The sequence below is a fragment of the Crassostrea angulata genome, chromosome 3 (assembly GCF_025612915.1).
Source record: "Crassostrea angulata isolate pt1a10 chromosome 3, ASM2561291v2, whole genome shotgun sequence".
NCBI lineage: Eukaryota > Metazoa > Mollusca > Bivalvia > Ostreida > Ostreidae > Magallana > Magallana angulata.
In genome coordinates this window covers 29,812,880-29,835,920 of record NC_069113.1, presented here as the reverse complement: position 1 = coordinate 29,835,920, position 23,041 = coordinate 29,812,880, and the positions used below count along the sequence as shown (strand labels likewise).

General features: G+C 32.3%; 1 protein-coding gene across 2 annotated transcripts in view; it reads right to left on the bottom strand.

Moving 5' to 3' along the window:
• The window catches only part of LOC128176787 (limbic system-associated membrane protein-like), a 48,932-nt gene extending 29,996 nt beyond the window's left edge, over positions 1 to 18,936 (bottom strand). Inside the window, exon 1 of one of the 2 annotated variants that reach the window (XM_052843324.1) lies at positions 18,637 to 18,936. The gene's annotated coding sequence lies outside the window, so the exon portion shown is untranslated. The remainder of the gene's footprint in view (positions 1 to 18,636) is intronic. The other variant, XM_052843323.1, reaches the window with a different exon arrangement.
• Positions 18,937 to 23,041: the final 4,105 nt, after the last annotated feature.

The window sequence follows — 23,041 nt, the reverse complement described above, 5'->3', positions numbered from 1 at the left end:
AAATCATCATGGGACTAATTTTCGGTGAAATTATTGAAGTAGTTGGTATTTTACCGTTGAAAAAAAATGATTTTAACATTTGAATAGAAGAAACACCATGATTGATTTCAAGTATGATATTTGAAGGGGAATGTTTGATCTTTATAAATCAATGAAGTTCTGAAACATGTATTTTCAAAACTCTTATGAACAAATACGCCATATCAACCTTTGAGCATTTACATAAAAATCAATAATAAAGCACAGTCTTATAGTTTCGTTGAGTTCTTTTTAAAATAAGGACTCACCAGGTATTATGAATTAGTAAATGATATGATATGAAAATATAAAAACTAAATTGTTTAATCTTATGAAGACTGGGACAAAGAATCCGAAAGTTCTCTGAATGACTTTTTTCAGTGCTACATGTAGATTTATTACAATCAAGGTCATTTTCTGGCATGATCTGAGAGTTTAACGATATGTTGTTGTGCCGCTGTACGCCCAAATGAAAGAGAAGCGACATGAGTATAACTTCCTCAAAGAAGAGCCCCCGATTTACACTGACAGTACTAGGATTTTATAGGGTCTTTGTTGTCTTCGGTATCAAATTGTACCCAAAGATAGTACAATTTGGATGATACATGTACATGCCTTGACTGTATTTTTCCCTATATTATGAGAATGTTTGTTTTATTTGGTATGTTCCAAATGTGAGGGAAGAGAAGTCTGAAACAGCGTCAGTTGCGTCTATTTTTGTTAATTTTATTGATTTTTAGCGTTCAACTGAATAATTAATGAACGTTTACTTTAAATGATTTACTTTAATTTCGGATTTTTTATTTTATTTTTTTTTTGGTGAAAACTGAAAGTCGCCCATAGAATCTGAAGCAAGTGATGGTCTGAATGCATTATAATAAATGATCCAACAATTCGAACATAATCTACATTGACTATAGTTTTTGTATTTGCAAGAAATTTTCATCTTTTAACCTACATGTACCATTTGCGGATTCAACTCCCATCTAATTTTTGTAACTAGCCTAGACTATTAGCTTCTGAAATAGAATGATGCTTTTGTCCCTTTCTGAGAAAATATGGCGAGACTGATCGTAACCCCACGACTCAATGATATCCGGAAAATCCCACTAACCTCTATCTCTGACCGATAAATTTCTCGGACCATTTTAATATGCGATTTTCTTTTCTCTTTTTGACAAATGTTTGTTTAAAATAAGTTAGTGGCATTATTGTTTTTCCTATCTGCGAATGTTATTACCATTTAAATTTTGACCACGTGGTTTTATTTGACCTATTCAGTTTCGCAGTAAAAATCAAGCCTCATAGTTATAGTCTATTTCCTAGAATCTGGGTACTTGAAGTCAAATATATAATCTTAACGTTTATTGGTACACTTTACACGTGGTTGAAAATATAGAAATTATGTTGCTTGATAAAACGTTGCCATTTTTTATGCTTTTGTAATGGAATGTCAGGCTGTTTAATAAAAGTATAGTTGTTTGTTTTGTGTAAAAACTTCTATAGGTTATCGTGCAGTTTTCAAGAAACATTCTGCATAGAATGGTAAAGTCTGTTTCACTATTGATGCTGTTGCAACCAATATTGAAATAAAACCACTACTGAAATAAATGATTGCATGATCTCGTAAATTATAGATCTAGACTTTTCACATCTGCGTATCAATATTATTAAATTCTCTCTCTCTCTCTCTCTCTCTCTCTCTCTCTCTCTCTCTCTCTCTCTGTTGTAATAGTTAACTTATTCAGGGCAAACATCTTATTCGTACGAACAAATAGCTAATTCGTCTGAACAAAAAGCTAAAGGAAATTCGTCCGAACAAATAACTTATTTGTCCGAACAGTTCCTAATTCGTCCGAACAAATTCTAACTCGTTCGAGCAAATAACTTATTTGTATGAACAAACAAGATTTATTTATTTTTTTCATCTGGCCCTTCCACGCAGCAGTAGTTGAACACGAACGATAACTCTGTCCTTGATATCATCGTTTAATAAACCGCTAGATGATAAAATAAGACTAATATCTCGATAGATTTTTATGTTTTAACATATATCAAAGTAAGATACAATGTAAAAAACAATCAGTACTTACTTATTTTTTTAAAAATATTATACGAACACTCATACTTCCGCTCAAAATTCCACAGGAACTAAACAAATCTCTGACAAGTCTCATGAATTTTCATTCGAGAACCTCTGGACTCACGGGTACAGTACCCGACCAGTCTAGGGGAATGAAGGCATAATGAGTTGTAGCCCAAGGTAGTTTAACTAATGTCAGTACCAGTCAAAGCCCTGAGGTTGCGGATCAAGTTCATTGTTGCATGGGGGGATGCAAATGCTAATAATCCAGACCTGCCCTACACAAAGTTACAAGAATACACTACGGTTGAATTATCAGGATTCTCCGTCCGAAAATTTAGTTATAGGTATGCATGAAAGTAGGCAGCCAGTCATGTCAAGCGTACGGCAGCCAAAGAGTACCTTTAGTCATATATTGTCTAGCACCCACAGGTCTCTGTAACCCAGTCTTATACCTCCAAGTAGTAGAAGTGGAAAAAGTCGGAGTATATCAGTATATCTACTGAGTTAAAGGATGTCAAATATGATGGGAATGTAGGGTGGGGTCCAATCTACTCAAAGTTTTCAACCATAGCAGAATATTTTCGTTGGTGTAATGCAGATCACTTGTTTGCACTTAGTTTGACACCGGAGGGAGTGACTTGAAAATTTAGATATTTTGCGCCGCAGGGATACTACACTTACTTTTTAAAAGGTTATACTCCGCATGGAGGAGAGGTTTACAGAGTTGTAGCCCCTCCCCAGGTAATAAAGCGATAAAAAAATATGAGAGCATATAGATACATTTTCTCCCTCAACTTCTGACTTGTGATAGTATTTTATTTTTAAAAATCCTACATGTGAAGAAGAAAATTGTACCTCAATGTGCTCAATTCCTCAAATTAAAACCTTTCAATTTTTAATTCGTCTTCTTCTTTATAAACAATGGTAATTTACCTGGCATTATCTCTTGTGACGTTTTAAAACCTTACTTGATTGATGATTGATGAAGACTGAAAAATGTTGTCACATGATATGTTAAAAAGCTATTCTATAATCATTTATTGATAGGCATATCACTCTATTGAGCTAAGGTCCACTTGTTATTTTCATTTTTATTCATAAACAACAAATGGCTACAAAGATTATTTTCCGCTGCAATATTTTCTTTTGAACAACTATAATGCAATTATCCTCATAGTGACTATAGGAACTGTTAAAAAGATGTCGTTTTTATTTACTCCTTTTTGAAAAACTATCAAAATTGGTGTAGATTTAATTTATTCATCATACAGGATCGGGTTTCAGAAAGTTATTATACCATAACATTCTTTTATTTTTTCTGTACAAGTATATAAGTTAAGCAAGACATTTCTTAACTTTTTTAAGATCAACCAATATTTTAGCGTCAATTGTAGAATCGTAAGCAAGATACAGAACTAGGTTTAAGTCATGTGTTTATTCACATGTGTTTATGACATTCAACTACATGTAAATTGTAAACGAACTAAAGCATGGCCTCAACTCTGTGTACACACAGAATTGTGATCAAAGATATGTATCTTGCTTATATCTCGAAACTGGACACTTTTCTCCGCTTTGAATTAAAATGGGCCTAACATTTATGTTTATCTTTCCACATGGACGCTTTTTGCTAAATTTGGTTGAAATTTTTAAATTGGCAAAGGGGTTTCAGAGAAGAAGTTCAAAATATGAAAGTTTACAGACGGACGACGGACAAAATGTGAAAAGAAAAGCTCACGAGCTTTAAGTTCAGGTGAGCTAAAAATGAAATCAAACTTTTTGAAATCTTCATTTTACAGTATCTTATTAATCCTAATGAAGGCATTTTACACGCCTTATCCACCCATTTTCTTTTATATATATAATATTTAAATATGTTTTTCATTAAGGCTGAGTTTTCATCACACTGATTATGAGCAAAAATGATTTTCTGCAACTTTAAAACTTTTCATTATTATTCTTTGTGTATACTGTGCAGGACTTTATCAGTCTAATGTATAGTCTCTTCAAATTTGAATTTTGTTGACGTATTTGAAATGTAGAACCTTTTCTATATTTACAGTTCCTAGTTCTACAAGGATCGTGTATCTTTACTTACATCTAAAGCAAACTCTAATCCTGAAATCTGTACAAAATGTTCATTCCTATCAGTAGAAGAGTTCATTTCCATTTCATAAAAGATTTAGATTGAACTAAGAGGGGCCATTATCTTGTCAACAACAAATATTACATTACCATTGCTTTACCATCTTGAATCCCATTTATGGACATCGATCCAATGCTTATTAACTTAGAAATAGAGATAGAGAGTGTGTTTGTGTCAGCTTTCAAGGCGACCTTCCTTCTCTCTCCAGTTTTGTTTTTACGCTAAACGAGTTGCGCGATGTGTTTTTAGTGTGACATTTTTCCAATTATACAAGAGCCCGACGTTAACATCTGTGTGGTTGATGACTAATAACTCCCATAGCTGTCAATACGAGAAAACAATTATGCTGAAAAGGATTGTTTCTCTATACTGTATTTGTAATTTAATGAATAAGTAGGTACATTTTTAGGGGTTCAAACAATAATATCAGTATATATATATTTTAAATACATGGCTTTTGAGTTCAATAACTCTGCACTTCTTAAAGAGTCCCTATTATTTGAGATGGTGTATGATTTTTTATCATATCGACAATATAACATGTGCGTTTTCTATCTCGTATATGGTTAAAATCATATAAAAGTATTTAAAAATTATGTATCTACATATCTATTGAAAAAAAAAAACTAGGTTTGATTTTTTATGCATGTACTATACCAGAGCCCTAGCTGCAGATATCTGAAACAGATCAGAGAGCTACAGTGCCTTCAATTAAATAAATACATTTTTGCCCACTGATAAAACGTGCTGTTTCTGGTTATCTTTTTGTACATTTCAAAATATTACTAACTGTAAAATGCATGTTTCCCAATAAATATATTCTTTCAAAACTTCTACAACAAAATGCATGTACAAGTCACACACAAAGTACGTTGAACCAGATTGTTTTGCCACCTAAACTGGCAATATATTGGGTGATTTCTTTTATATTTATTATGAGGGCTTTAATGATGTTTTAAGAATGTTTTAATCTGGAAGTCGTAAATAGTCAGTAGTATGCTGGAAATAAATTTTCCCATAGGAAAAACAAATTTTCTATAGGATATTTCGAATTACCTACCGGAATGAAAAAAGATCCTATAGGAATTTAAATGCGATATGATTTGAACAAAACTCCTAGAGGATTGTAAAATCAGATCGAAAATTTTAAATTCCTATAGGGAATCTACCTGTTTGAATCAAATTCCTGCAGGAACAAAGTTTATGCAATAATTTACGTTCAGCAGCCAGAACCGATAAATTAATAATGAGATAATATTCACAATGTCATCTGACATGTTATATTACAACAATAGTTATACACTGAGATTCGATGCTGAACGTGTTAATTGATCTATGATGAAAAAACATTCTTGGCACCTAGCACCCGAAGACCCTGTTGTCCGCAACTATCAAACATCCTGGGTATCTTGACCATGGGGTGTTAATGGTTATACCCCTGTATGGGCACATCTGCTTATTATACATTTATAATGTCGACTTGATTTTACAAAGAGATATAAAATTGACAAATATATCTTATGAATAATTACAAAATTTGTTCCCAAAATGTTAGTATTAACAATAAAATTAGTTTTCTCCAATATGAATTATAATTTCCATAGGATTTTTAGTAAGTCCTATAAAATTTTCGATATTTCCTATAGGAAATTATATCTCTTATGGGAATTATTATTTTCATACGGGATATCAATTTTTTAGAGTAACAAGATGCCAATAGGCCTTAACGATCACATGAGTACCATAGCCCATACACAAACTTGTCGAGGAGTCTCATATATGCATGTAGTTAAGTTTCATTCTGGAGTAAAAATAAATTATAATATTGTAATGATGACCACATTTTGCTTGAAATCTTTCAAAAAGGACTATTAAAAACCTATAATTTAGCGAAAAACTTATAAAGATCATAAAAGAATGCATGACTTGATATTAAAAAGGTACAAGAAAATATGTTTTCACTAAAACAAGGTGGCTAATAGACATGTTTTATTTAAAACAACCTTCCATCCCCTATCCCCAGGGGCAAACAGAACCCCCCCCCCCCACCCCCGTGGGCATTTAAACAAAAACATAAAAGAGAACAGCTTAAATAGTTGCTCCATAGTAGACGTTTTTCACTTCTGGTCCAACAACTGAGATTTCTACATGTTTAAATTTGAAAACACCTTCTGGTATATATACCAAAATCATTTTACTTGTACTGTTTATCAGTGATTTGGTTAGCCAATTATTACTTTACTATTAACGAGTCTATTTGTTTATTTAAAGACTTCAAAAACTGTTTTTGTTTCAATAAATAAAAATATTTGCATAGTACTCTGATCATACATCTTCTTAATTACATTATATTCCATTAACACTATATGGCCATACCCCCCCCCCCCCCCCCCACACACACACACACAGCCTGAACCCTCTGACTCAGGGGCCATGGATTTCACAATTTAGGTGCAGGAGTTCGTGGACATCATAATCATGCATTCAGTTCTTTTCCCACTTGTGTGGGCGTAAAGAAGACCTACGCCTAAACCGAAGGTTCAAGTTAGCTTTCTGATCACCTGTTGTCCGGCATCCGTTCGTCCGTCTGTACCCTTTTCCCATTTTTGAAGAGGTTCAAAGTTTAAAATAGAAATAGCATATGCTACGAAATAGAATGTTACAAGGAACTGTTGTTCAGGTGAGCGATGTGTCCCATAGGTCTCTTGTTACTATTGGACAGATACTTTATACATGTATCTAACAAAGTTGGTTTAAAATGTGCAAATGAATTTGCAACACGACAGATTTGTAGTACTTTTTAAAGAATTAAAATATTGTGTTCTACAGGTACGTCGGTCTATATTAATAAATGCTGTATGCATAAAACGGGGAAGTTGAATGAGAGGAGACAATGTTTTTCCTTTAAAACAGTCTTTTATCTGAAATTTTTATTTGGAACAATAAAAATTATAGTAAAAATTTGACATAAAGAACAAAATTAAGAGTACGACCCACTAAATACCGACTCACTGATTTGAAATTAAAAAAAAGTTTGCTATTTTTTTTCCAGTCAGCTGCAACGAAAAGAATGAATACCACGTGAATGTATACATGTAAATCATCCATTTCAGTTTGTTATTTATCCCTGCCAAGTCCTCTAAATATCCCAGCCATGCTGGGTTTTTTTTTTTCAAGTTAAAAGAATGTTAAGAAAGCAATTAAGAAAATATTTGGACACAGTATATACAAAAATGATTAACATAATTTCATTCTACATATTAAGCATTGTATCAATGAATGATTGCGCAGGAAGATGTTGAAGGCCTGTAGTTGCCATAAGAAACATAAGCCGTATTGCACAATTACTAGTATTCTTTTCATGTGATGAAATAGCCGTATAAATTCCAGTGCCGAAGGACAAAAGTGTTACAGGTCTGAGATACACAGGAAATCTCCAGAAATATCATGAATGACGCACTGTGTCAGGATTTAGGCATGTTCGTCTTCTTTGTGATGATGCTCCATCACAGACATCACGTGCTTGTAAAAGTCGTCGGAGGTTACCGTCTTGCCAAACCAAACTGTACAGATTTATAGCTCCATACGACTTTGTCCTTTTTCCAAACCATAAAAAGTTCTTATCTGGTCTCGACAAGCCCTTGGCTCAGTCATCAGTCAGTGCCTCAGATGTTTACATAAATCAGTACCGTGACGCATTTCATTGATAGATTTAGAGACTAAAAGTTTGATTTTTAATCGCTTTGATTTCAAACCTTTTAAAGCTTGGGATGTAATGTTCAATTCACTTTTTGAGTCAAATGATTTTGAGAAATTGTACAGTACACATTTTTTTACAAATCGAACAACCTTTGCATTACAGATATACGTTAATTTGATTACGCAAACCAAAAAGTGCATTCAATTCAGAAAAATACAAGTCGTGTAAATTTTAATGCCGCATTATAGTGACAGGCAACGGTGTGTTCGATACAATTGCTGTACTCCTTTATTTAAAAAACGCAGCTACATAAAGCTTTGTAATGTTAGAATACATATGTATGTACATGTAAATGCGCAGATAAAGAAAATATATTACCTGGGGACGGAAGAGGAGGGAGTCAAAGGGATACTTAATAATTTTGCTTTAATTTTGTCCAAGGCTTATTTTCAATAACTCTACAAGTAGTAAGTGAATAATTTGAATTTTCCAGATTAAGAGGGGTGTCTGGATCCCAAACATTTGGATCTGCACATAATATCTAATAACAAGATATCTGTGAGCCAATGCTCACTAGTGTCACTCCCACTCTGATATCAATATGCAAAATAAGGAAAGTCGTCAATTAACAGGAAGTTGACGTCTGATTGGTACAAAAATATATCCCACAATAGGGCATACCTAAACAAATAGTCAAGCTTCTGCAATTTATAATAGCTGAGAAATCTTTGATGAAAATTATGGCTAAAAATAAACAATTTGAAAGTCGGCATTTATCAGAAAGTTGACGTCGGATTGATACATAAATATAACCCAGCATATAGCATACCTAAACAATAGTGTGTTAAAATTCCAAGCATCTGCGATAGATAGTTGCTGAGAAATCTTTGACGAAAATATTTGTTCTACAAAAAGACAGACAGACGGCGGACGGACAGACAAGTTGATTCCTATATACCTCCCTAATTTTGTTTGTGATGGGTATTATTATCACTCGGACTTGACCCCCCCCCCCCCCCCCCCCGAAATTTATTTTTTTTTGGAACCTCGCATGCATTGTACATGATATATGGATATAGAAAGAGAGTAAAAAGATGCTCAGAGTATCTTTTTTTAACCTTCCTATATTCTACCATGTTAAAAAGTTGACTACATCCTTTACTGAATCTTTTAATAAAGATGGTTTGTGTTGTATTCATAAGTCAATATATAAAGGGAATAAACCGCCACGTGGCTCATAATGCAACATTAAATGCACACAGCTTGTATTCGTCTTCATTAAAAGCGTTTTGGTCATTCTTTGCATAATCGAATTCACGTTTGTAATAAAGATAAGTATAATGATATAGTAAAGAATCGGTATGAATATAAAAGAAAGAATAAAAATTTACACAAATAAGAATAGAGTTAAGGACAACATAAAGAATAAAAAAAGTCAAGGTGAAATTTGATAAGCATGGATATGAAAACAATAAAGTGGCATTCATAAAAAAATGTAATAAAAAGGAAAAAGGATAGCAGAATATGAATAAAAGCAAGATACATAAGCAATAAGTTCCTTCACTATGCCTCTGTCTATTTAGCGCTTTCGCTTGATTTGTTTAGGTGTAGCTTTGATGATCTTATTAAAATTGATGAATCGGTTATAACCTGTGATACATGTACATATGTCGAGAAATGGGATATACCTGTTGCAGATCTATTACGTCAAGTCAGCAATGACCCTTTGAGCGGAAGTGGTAGTGAGACTGAAGAAGATAAGAGTTCTACACAGGAACACAGTGTGATAACATTGAATTAGGCAAACTAATCTTTGTACCAGCTTTAAAGATAATGGCATTAGATCATGAAACTTGTAAAAGAATTTGGAAGCAAACGAATGTAAGTTTGCAGGAATCATCGACACGAATCAACTAGGATTTAAATGTCAGTCTATAACTTCAATTTGCTCTGTATCGTTTTGAACAACAAAAAAACCCATTTGCATTTCAAACATTATTCTACCCATTTTACGTCCAACAGAAACAAAATAATGGTTATAATTTGAAATATGTTCAAAATTAATCGATGACATTTTTACTCTCCCTGTGCGCCCAGATTCCTGCCGAATCAACATCATAGGCGCCTAGTATTTTCTTTTAAATTTTACATGTATATCAAAACTTGATATTATCTGATGTAGCTACAAATTGTTGCAAGCAATCTTAAGTTCCTGACTTCTTTACTTGTGCGAGATCAAGATGAAGAAATGTACAAGTACAATGTACACGTTTTTTCATCAATTTGTAAATTCCCTAAGGACTGTTTTTAAAAATCATTAATGATTGCAGGCATTCACAGTTTTTAACAAATTTAAATATTTATGATCACATCATTTTTAATTTTTTTTAATTTTTTTTTACGAAAAAGGTACACTTTTTATTTTTCAATATATGCTTTATTAAATAGCTGTGAAAATTTAATAAATAACCCATTTTAAAACTTGATGTTTCAATATATATATATGTAAAAGGAATTCTTTAGCAAAACGAAATTAGCAAACACTTGAGGATAGTTCAGGTCTACTTGGTTTAGAGCTTATAGCGTGAAAAGTAATCCGTCAACATATCATTTATTTTACCAACTATTTTTAAAGATGCCATTCTATAGAATAAATACCATTAAATTAGATTTGAGTCCATAAAAATAGTTTAAAATGACCAAAATCGACAAATGCATCTAATTTTTTTCGTATTGAATTCTGATGCGTCAGATCCACAAAGCGTACAATTTGCGCAAAAATACTGAAGTAATATGATTCAAACAAATGTTTATACCTTTTTTTTTTTATATATATTCAGTTCTAGTTAACTAAAATTTGATTATCATTTTTAGATAAAACGGACATTTTGCAAATTTCATTATTGTCAATAATATTTGCAAGGGGGTACACTTGCCTGAGAGGTGATAACAAAAAAAAATAGCATGTAAACATATACTATTTCTTATTGTATTATTAGAATGCACATTTATAATTTAAAACTAGGCTTTCTGTGATTAAGCCCATTTAATGCTGAGTATAGGACCATCTTAATAAGATTTTTTCGTCACTTTCGGTCTCGAGATATATTTGGTTTTAAAAAAAAAGAACTTTTCAGCGATTAAAGGAAGTCTTTAAGTAACATGCACATAGCATACATGAACATCTGTCGTTATTTCCAGTTGTCATCGGAAGGAAATTTACAATTTATAACCTTTTTGTTTTTTCAATATTCTTGTTTTATATTTTTAGGGTTGAAAGAAACGCCTTCATACAATTATACAGAATGTATTTATTTTAAAACCGATCAACGCATTATGTAGATTTTGGTCATTGAAGCGATGGTTCTCGTTGCGTAGTGGTTAGAGTGTTGGACTTGCGCCTGGCCACCCATGTTCAAGCTCCTATTTCTGTCTGCGCTTAGATTTACAGTTTAGTTTACAAATGGTGAATGATTTTAAGTTTAATTTAAGTTTAATTTAAGTTTCTGTTTTTAGTTTATTAATATCGTAATAATATTATTAATATTAATATTAATAACCCCCCCCCCCGTATATGTACATTTAAGTTCCTTAATTGGAGATAGTTCAATACAATTACAAGGACATTTCAGGAATATTAGAAAATGAAAATTGCTCAAGTATTTTTCTGTATCTCAATTTGTATTAACATTCGTCATTTATGTCAAACTTCCTTATTTTCTTTTCCGCAGTTAGATAGACAACAAAAAAGAAGACTTGATACTTTCTTGGATGATGGACATTTTGTTGGATATATGCTATTGAAGTTTCGTCCGTTTCTTTCAGACGTTGCCAACAATGAGACGAATATCGGAAGGAAGTTCTGCTCGTTGCTCGCAACGAGATCGCACATAGTTTTGATTCACATTTCATGAATACTAGTATTCATGCCATAAGAAATACAACATTTGTGGTGTTTATGGTCATTTGGGGAGGTATATTTTGTGTGTTTCGTATATGTTCGAATATGATATAATTCGAACTACTTGTATTGATAAAAGATATGAAATGCAAAAAATGCAATCTGCAATCTCAATATGTGACACCTATGCATTTCTAAGTTACAGCTTTGGAAAGTTGCGAAAAAAGTATCCAACGGTGAAAAAAGGATAACAAATCTAAGTCGTTAACAGAAGTCTGTTAACATCATTTAATTTATAATAATTTTGATAATTTGTCACATGTCTTTATAAGACCACAAGTGTACAATTAATCCTTTATTGCAAAGTTTCTTCTTACTGCACAATTTGATTGAGTATACATTGTATCATTAGCAAAGGTACTACGATTAAGCACTACGACACATCAATATTTCTCCTGTCAGTGTGTCTCTATATATTCGCTACTCATTTATTTTCGCATAGTACACAAAGGGTTTATAAAGCGTAAGCATACTATGTGGGCCGAAATATAGCGCGGTAAATGTTTTCAACGCTAATCGAACAAGCGCCGACTGCAGATTCCGAACTCACGACCCTAAAATCATTACATTCAACTGTCCAACGCCAACGTTTTAGAGAGAGAGAGAGAGAGAGAGAGAGAGAGAGAGAGAGAGAGAGAGAGAGAGAGAGAGAGATCTCGGACCCTTTCGATATTAAAAGATTGAAGGAGCCTGAAGTGTACTGAAGATATTGGTTAAAATATCAACCCTCGACCTCTAACAGTTTATAAGGAGTAGCGATAACAAGCATTTTATACAATAGGGGCAATAACTCTTTAACTGTTTCAAGGAAGGGACTGAAGAGTTAAATTTTGAAATCATCAAAAAGTTTCTCAATACCTTCATAAACAAAAGAAATATTAAAATGCATTAATACAGAGATTTTCAAATGACCTTTTACTTTTCGGTCATTTTAATCGGAAAAGGTAGACACTTCAATTCCAATCGGTTCGATGTCTCTACGACGTATGGTTAAAAAGTTGTAAGTGTTTCGATTGGTTTCTCAAAACTTTCAGGGTCCCTTTCGATATGAATAGATTGCAGAACTCTCTAAGTGAACTTAATACATTGGTAAAAGTTTCAAGTTTCTACCTCTAAGGATTTAAGAGAAGAAGCGATAACAAACTTTTCATACACAAGGGCAATAACTCTGTTAATTCTGGGAGTTATTAAACAAAGGGTCATTTGGTACCATAACTTTTAATGGTAAATTACATAAAGAAAAAATTCAATATCTTTAGAAATAAAAAAGCTGTCCCTCAAAGGTAGAAAGACCTAATACGATATACAAAAGGTATTTCACCTGAAAGGTAGAAAGACCTAAAATTTCAATGAGATTTTGGCTGCTAAACAGTTCAAGGTTTCTCGATAAGGTCAATCGTGTGTTATTTTTTGAAAAGAACAAAAACGTATGTTGATTTTTGTTATTGTACAAGAACTTATTGATTTAATAATTAATAATCAAACAAATCAACTAATTCATTAAGAAATAAGGTATCATTTTTGAAAGTATATCGGAAGGGCTTTATGGTAGATTTGATCACGTACCAACCCGTATTTATATCCTGATATACATCCAAAAATGATACCTTATTTCTTCTATTTACAGTTGTTGCAAATTATGACAATAACAATGCTCCATGCTTTCTTTTTTGTGATGACCTAGAAAGTCGCTTTGATTAAGATGACGTAACAAAAAATAGTACAACAATGTTGCAAGTATTTGATTATTATGATAAATAAATATGACACTACTTTTGACGAAACAACACTATTTTATTATGATAAAGTGAAACAGAAAAGAAAATTCACTTGTACAATTGAAAAAAAAAAACGGTTGAAGCTTGGCGGAATAGTACCACTTTTGTCGAAGTCGCAGAGCGGTTGAAAATTTGAAAACAAAGCGATCGAAAGTTGAGTTATTGTCTACTTAGGCATTTTCAGGGGAAACTCTATCGCAGAATCAGATTCAAGAGCATAATGATTTTCCTCCGACATTATAGAGGAAAGCAATTTTAACTTCTCTAAGTTCTTTTTACGGAACAAAACGGACAGATTCCGACAAGGAGTTAAATTTGACCCTGATTCGTGAAGCAGTCAATGAGGAAGCTTTGGTAAGTTCATATCTTGATACAAGTAATAGATATTAGTTTTACTTCTTTTCACCTTTTAATTTTTAGGCAAATGAGGAAAATCAGATTCGCTATCCATTTAGCTTATAAAACATGAAGATCGATGAGAAACTTTTCCTAAAACGTGGGGGGGGGGGGGGGGGGGGGGGGTTGCAAGATCTATCAAATTTTTCATAGAGGCCCCTGTCACCCCCTTAACACGAAAGGTCTGTGATATTGCGTTTGCGATTTTGATCGAGGCTTGTAATAATGCCAGAAATGAATTTTAACTGATTCAACTCCTTTGACAAATTGTAATTTTCAAGAACGCCTTGGTACGACGTCGATCCATAAACATTATTCTGTTTACATGCCTATCTTTCATGAATCATTTATCCCCCGCAATTAATGTTATATTTTTTTTTTTTTTAGAAAAAATGATTAATTAAAACTTAGTTTAACAAAATACGGATACTTTTTTCTTTTAGACCTAAATTATGTTTTCATTACGATATCTAATACATGTAGGTGTGTTTCAGTACTGTAAGTCGGTTAGTTTCAGCACATACATAGAAAGAGTAGTGACCTACAGTAGTAGATTATTCATGCGCTACTTTGACCTTTTGACCCATAATGATGTAATGCAAGAATAACAGCAGATTGCACAAACAGTGTTATATAGGGGAAAACATTTGCAAGTGTAAATATTTTGAAAGAACAAACGTTTGCTTTTCTGGTGATAATTTTAGGGACTAAAAAAACTCTCAAACGTCACAGCTACAAGTACTTATAGAAAGGCAGTATATACAACAGTCGGCATAATAATAACAATAATGTTGTGTTGTGCATGCGGATCGTGCACCATGTATCAAACCCTGACCACTAGACATAGTACATGCACAGCACAACACAACACTATTACATTAATAAAGAAAGGTAAATTTATTGATTTCTCCGAGACGATTCTAGTAGCCGAATTTTTGCATTTTAAAGTTGTTTATGTTTGTATATTATGTCATGAAAGTATAACTATTAACAAACTGCTTCGTCAAAACGCTACCTATGATGAATCAAAGTATTGAGAAAACTGAAAGTTGATCTTCATTTAAAGGGACTTAGACTTAAGACCTAACATTTTAATTTTCATTTTTTACATTTAATAATTTGTGCATTTTGAATGATTGACAAAAAATTGAATAAAGTCAAGTTGCAAACGAGATACAGAGGAAAGAATTCATAGTTATGTAATCAAAGCTCGAGTACTAGGTATGGAAATCACCTTTTTTGACAAAACGACTCGTGACAAACAAAATAAATCAACTCACTGTGTTCATAACTTAATAAATATTATTCAAAAAGAAAGAGAAACATTTAATTGAAACTTATAACAATGCAATACATATTCAAACAATAACATGACTCTAGTTTTGTTTACAAACCAAAAAATGTCAAACCCTGTATCTTGATATTTGACTTTCAAACTGTGACGAATCATTTTTACCCATACTAACCATTCTAAACATTAAAAATAGAAAAATAAAATTTGATATAAATCTTGTTTAAGTCCATTTAATGTAAATGTATACTTTTGGGAACCAAAAATGACAAAGTACACGTAATATTTTCATTTGTGATCCTAATATAGTAGCTGATCTTTTAATGATGCAAACATTTATTGATTTTTAGCCTAGTTTTTAGAAAACACATACACGGTATTACAGGAAGGAAAATTTATACCGGGAAATGTTGATTTTCTTCAGTATATTAAATTTTATTGGAAATACATAAATTAAAAACAAGCTTGCACGCCGCTTTCCAGTACTATTAGGCCCTTAATTAAAATAGTTTACATGACATTAACATTGATATGATACCTGCATCCTATAAGTGAATGTATCTCTAACACATTTACCACAATGCGATTATGCAAAAATTCTCTCTCTCTCTCTCTCTCTCTCTCTCTCTCTCTCTCTCTTTTTGAGTTGGTCCATTTTTAAGCAGCTAGTCAATGATACTGACAAAAAGTCAGGGCGATTGAAGCTGCGCACTAGTACCAATAGAATGAATTGGAGTGTATATTAAAATTCTGCTCAATTATGTTAATTCCTAATGATTTCAAAATGAAGCCGAAAACTACGCTTCACTATGTAAACTAGATTCATCGATATAGTATGAAAGCCTGTTAGTACCACAGAAGATACGTGAAAAAAAGCTGTATAAATTAAAGAAAAACTATTAATTAATACATATCTACAAAAGAGAGTTTCATTTTATAATAAGCCGCTTTCTAAATAAATCTAAATAATATATAAAACACCGGATTTGACCGTGGCATCTCTTTGTATTTAAGATCATAAGCCCGAGAAAGAAAACTCACGTCCGACGCAGCGAACAGTCTGTGTAGGAGTGCTGAAAGATAACGGGAATGAAATAAACAGCAAATTAATGAAATTGTCCCGAAAATTTGACAATATTTTCCCTTTCTGTTCGTGTCGTTGGTTGTTTTTAGTGCTTTATATATAAATATATATATATATATATATATATATATATATATATATATATATATATAATATATATATATATATATATATATATATATATATATATATATATATATATATATATATATATATATATATATATATATAAAGCAAAAAAAAAACCGAAACATTTTTTACTGAGTTTAGCCCAGCGTCTGCATGATAAATCTCTCTCTCTCTCTCTCTCTCTCTCTCTCTCTCTCTCTCTCTCTCTCTCTCTCTCTCTCTCTCTCTCCTGTTTGATTACAAAAATAAGTATTTATTTAGAAGCGGGCCTTTTTTTTTTTTAACAAAATGACATATTTTGTATTGGGATGGCAATCGATTGCAGAATTGCTAATCGGTTAATCTCAATTCGTTGCGACGAATTAACCGGTTAATCGTATAAAAAAACCGCAGATTCTTTACTTGTTTAATTATTATCAGTATTGATAATTGTTATAAATAACACAGAAAACACGAAAGGAATATTCTTTTTTTGTGTAAATCAAAATATAATCTAAAACTTAAATCTCATAATAATTATTCAACAAGAAATCTTAAACAACGAGTAAACAGCCATGAAGTAGTTTCACTGACCACATGTCAAAATTTCGCAGGCCGATCCAATTCTCAGAACAAAGTATGTCCGTGACAAGTTATAGGTCTCCGTTTGAAATGGTTATCCTTTTGGATAGTAGTAACATGTATGTGCCCGCTTTAGAAATTGTATTATTATTGGATAATAATTATAAATTGATATCGTGTTACAGGAAAAAAGTAAGATAAACCAGAGACATGAATAACATGTTATTTATGCCTCCGAATAACAACTTTTAACGTATGTACAATAATTATGATTGTAACGTAGTCAACAATGATACTTGTATTAGTATCATTTATTAGTGATTTATGAAAAGCTGAAGAGACAAGGTGGTAACTTGTTTTAACAGTGATTATTATTATTAACACCTTCTGGCCAAATTTCCTCCAAGACCTCAGCCCGCGGGTCTTGGCGGTTTCCAAATTAAATAAACTTGATTAAATGATAGTCTCGAGAGACAAAACAAGAATTGAAATTTATTTGAAATTGCGTAAATATTCACATTTTTAAAAATCTTATAAGACTAACCGATTACTGATTTTGTAACCGGTTACCACCGTTCCGACAGATTAATCGGTTAACCGGTTAGAGATTGCCATCCCTAATTTTGTGTTTCCTTGATTTTTTTTATGTACTTCGTACGTATCTAAATATATGAAAACTCTTTTTTAATATACAATGCATGGTGTAAATCACGAACGCCAACTAGCTATAGAGATTTAGGACGAATAACTGAATCACGTTTATAAATCAACTATGGGATATAAAAAGTTCTTAAGTTTTTTGCCATCAGAATTTCGCAAAGTATTTGTTATATGTCAAACTTAATAATGTAATGCCATTTCATGCATTACAAAAATATTTAGAATCTATGCTTTGTGAAGACCAAAATACTCTTACATTTTGTGAATTAATATCTACTTTAAAACTTAAAAACCTCATTTTTACTGTGGAATCATCAGTATTTGTGAGGGGCCAATGTTCGTGGCTTTCGTGGGTAACCCTTGCCCACGAATTGATATCCACACGAACATATATACAAGCATTCGTTTGATATTCATTAATATTATCCCAAGCTTCCTATTTTAAAACGAAATTACGTCCCCACGAACCAAGAAAAATTTATCAACCCACGAACATTGACCCCCACGAATAAAAATGATTCCACAGTTTATAAAAATTTATAAATCTGTGTGTCCTTCTTGAACAGTTGTACATTTTTCTGTTTTTTCAATAATTTACACTATCTATTACAGTGTATCTACAATTGTAACTATTTATACATGTATATGTACTATGTTCAGTGTATATCGATGTCACAAGTTGAACAAATTTAAAATGAGCTGATAAAACTACAGTATTTTATGTACATATAATTATCATCCATTGGCTTTGCCGACACATTCAAATAATTGGGGTTTTTTAAGACCATCAACTAATAGATGTAAAAAAGAAAAGAAAAATACTCACGAATTTGGTCTGATTCCTATGAATACTAAACTCCAAAAAATTGAATGTGATCGGATGCTAGAATGTACAACTTGATTTCATATATAGCACGTGCCTGACAAATATGCCTCTGTTTTTAACACTTCGCAGGCAGATAACGAGAGCTCATCCATGTGGCATTGCCACTTCCTCAAAAATCGATTGAAAGGGGCGTGAGACAACTTATTGGATAATACATATCTCTAGTCCAATGGTGCCGTAATCTTTTCTTTCAAAACAGACGAAATCAGTGATAGGTAATCGATATAGATTTTATTGCTGCGATTCCTAGGTTATTTCATTAAACTGGTACGTGTAATCGCTGTAATCTCGTTATTCTGTAAATTGGGATAACAAATGCACCAGGCAAGTCTCAAGAGAAGCGTTTCTACAAACATCTGGTGCGAACATTCTAATTTTCTCTTCAAGGGACTTCATTGGATTGCTAATTGACAGATAAATATTGTTTTCATCCAAAGGAATCATGTAAAATTCATAATTCTCTTGCAAGGATTGACGAAAATTGAGCATATGGTAGAATTATGTACTCGTAACTTTTAACGATCATCCTATTGTATTTCTATACTGTATATTACACTATATGAAAATGTTTAACAGTCACTCATCTTTATATTATCAAAGATTTTTATTGTCTTCGTGTCTTTTTTTTTATTTATTTTCATTTTATTATTCTTTTTTTTTTTTGGCAAACCAATGTGAAAGAAATATAAGTAAAACATAGACATTTGCATTCAAAGGAACATTTCTAATATTTAATACCGAAATGAAATAAATAAGGAAACATTAAACTTCTTGAAAATGTGTTTATTTTACTACCTTGTGTAAACTATGGAATCCGGATAGGGCCATGTAGTTCATTATCGCATCACTGACGTTTAAGTCGATAGTACGATGACGATGATGCGGTGGTGCGATAGCGCGACAATGCGATGACGATGGTGCGATGGCACGATAAAGCGATAGCATGATGATACGATAGCGATAACGCGATGGTGCGATAGCGATAACACGATGGTGCGATAGCGGTGATGCGATGCTCTATCGCATCATCGTCATCGTGTCATCGCGCTATCAACTGTTTTACGCATGCAACATTGAAAAGAGAAAACGCGCCAGACAGTGAATATATGAACGGATTTCATATGAGAAACTGACCTTACTTGGTTGATAAACTTGACTCTCTAATAATAATTAGGTATTACAAATTAGCCTTTTCTTTCTTGTTAAACATATAAATATTTTAAAGAGTCAAATTATAGGTAAATAAACAAAGAAAACAATGCAATTAAAGAAGACCGCATGACTGAGACATGGATCTAAACGGGGAGGGTGATAATTCACATTCAAATTAATTAAAAACAAACACATACGCTCCATATATTGAGCGAAATAAGATTCAATTCCAGTATACTATTGAACTATTAGATTTGGAAAAGAGTGTGTCTTTAATATTTTAACCAGTTCTTATTGTTATGACTATTAAGGACGTCGTTTACTCAGGGTTTGAGTTCTCAAAATCCGGATTGTTAAAAAGTTCAATGTCATGAGTAAAATTTGTTCTAAACATTAAAAGTATTTATGAAATGAATTATTATTGACAAACCATTCGATATTTTAACTTAATCATGGAATTAGGCTCAAACAAAGTTGGACTTTTAGCAAAACAGAGGAAATTCGGACTAAAATTTTAAGATTTTGTTTTTCACTTTAATATTTTTGGTAGTACTGTAATATTCAAAGTTCAGATTTTATTTGTTAGTGAACATAATTTTGCATATTTTCTGTTGGTTTTATCTCACTTTTTCATTTAGATATTTGAATGGCACACACTACAAAAATATTGAAAAATGTTTTAAAACGATAAAAGACACCATATCTCAAAATTTTGATCATTGACCTCATATAACTTTTATACCAGCAGAGTAAGGTCAATATGCATAGTTTAAAGCTATAAAGGTTTTAGTATTATCATCATTCAATTTTTTGTAAAATTGAATCAAAAAAGGGTAGGAATTTGAAAACTAATAGAGGAAATTCGGACTGGAATATTCAAAAAAATTGTGGATGAAAACTTAATGCTTTGTGTCTGTTCAGTGTCACTGCCATTCATAAACTGTATTTCATTTTTAAAAGAGTTAAGCAATTTGCATTATTTTCACAATTAAGAAAATTTCAATCATGGTATAAAAATTTTGGGACTTTTCATATATTTTCAAAATATATTCAGTGGCCATTATCTCAAAAAGTAGGTCATTGACCTACTTTTTTGAAAGTGGAAAATAGCACTACAATGATAGGTCTTTAACACACAATAGAGTTTTTTCATTATCATCAGTGGAATTTTTTTTCATTCTGAGTAAACGTATACCTTAAGGAAGAAGTACGTACTCTATATTCATTGTAATTGTCAGAGTTACCTCCCTTTAATTATTTAAATGACTTGTGTACATAATATGAATTATAATATTGCAATAGTAATGATTTAGATGGAAATTATGGACAATTTAATTACATTATAGTTATTTTTTATGACACATTTGCAGGTTTTATATCTATACATCAACAAACAGAAACATTTGCACGTTACTGTGTCCGTAATAAGTTTAATTCATGTTAAATTCTATCCATTAACAATATTTTCTAGCATCTTTTCGTCATCAAACGCCATGTTGTGCAATGGCTGCTGGGAATATTATCCTTTATTAAGAAAGTCGACAGAGTGATGATGCGTTGACATGATAACGATGACGCGATAAAGAACTAACGATGACGCGATAGAGCATCGCATCATTGCTATCACACAATCGTGTCATCGCTATCGCATCATCGCGTTATCGCTATCGTATCATCGTGTCATCGCGCTATCGTTTTATCGTGCCATCGCACCATCGTCATCGCATTGTCGCGCCATCGAATCATCGTCATTGCATCATCGTCATCGCACTATCGCAACATCGAACTATCGACTAAAACGTCGATGGTGCGATGATGCGATAGTGAACTACGTGGCCCTATTCGGATTCCATAGTAAACAGATAGCTATGCTACGACCTTGAATTGTTTTTATTACAAATTGGTCACTATGATACATTTTGTACTTACGTATACCTAGATACTGTGCAATGAATTGTGGCAGTGATAACTAAAGTAATGACTTTTGTAGCACAGCGCAGTATTCCTAAATGATGTTATGCAACCAGGTATAGAGTGCAGACACAAATATCCAAATTGGGAGTTTATAAATAAGTTGTGATATTTGGCGATTCTGTGTCTGCATCGATAGCTCTGGTACTCTATACTGAGTCATGTATCGCATGTTTTATATATTCTTTGTAACCTTTGAAACCATGAATGCATGTATACTTTTATATATGACCTTTTAATATTGTACATAAGCGATGCGTCATACTCAGGCGGGAGACTCAAAGCCTGTATCCCTAATAATCATGGTCTTAAATGACGTTAATTAATCAGGTACGGAATCCGTACACAGTAAAATCCAAATTGAAAATACATACACAAGTTATCATCAAATTTGCGATCCTCTGTCTGCAATAAAGGCCCTGATACTGCAAGGTAGCCATGTAATGATGTAACCTTAAAGCCATGTATGAATGAATGTGTTATGTGTAAGCGATGCATCATACCCAGTTGAAGGACTCAGAGACTCGGACTCGGAGACTCAAAACCTGCATCCATACTCTTTGATAGACAGTTCTGACAGTTTTGTTGCTTTATTTAAAAATAACATTTAACTCTGGAATTTGAACACTACATGTCAATGTTAACTCATGGTCATCGTAGATGGGCCGCACTAGTCGGAACTGCCAATCATAAGTAAAATGTAATATACCCATGAAAAATGATGTTAGACAGAATTTTTATTTGATTTTGGATTTTGACAGATCTTTTATTTTATTTAGGAATTTTATTTGAACTTATGGATTTTGATTTAGATTTTGAATTGATGTTATAATTTTGACTGTACGATCACGCTTGTTAATAAACTGCTTGGTAACCAACAGTTGGACTTGGTGATTCTTAAGTTTGAGTTGAGCCTTAAGTAGACCAAGAAGACAAATGGTTTACAATTGACTATATTGTGTAATAAAAAATTAGTTTTGTTTTGTCTAATATGTTCATAACTGGCATACCCATTGATTTATATATGATTATTTCTTTGCCGTTAACAATCGTTACATCAAAGTGGTTTAGATTTGGTTATATTTAAGCAACAATAACTAACAATAATGAAAGCTGCATGTTCTCTATAGTACATTTAGCTAAACACGTTTCCTCGGATAGTACGGAATAACCTTCTATAAATGTTTTAGAATATATTTACCTTAAGGGTTACGTTTACTCA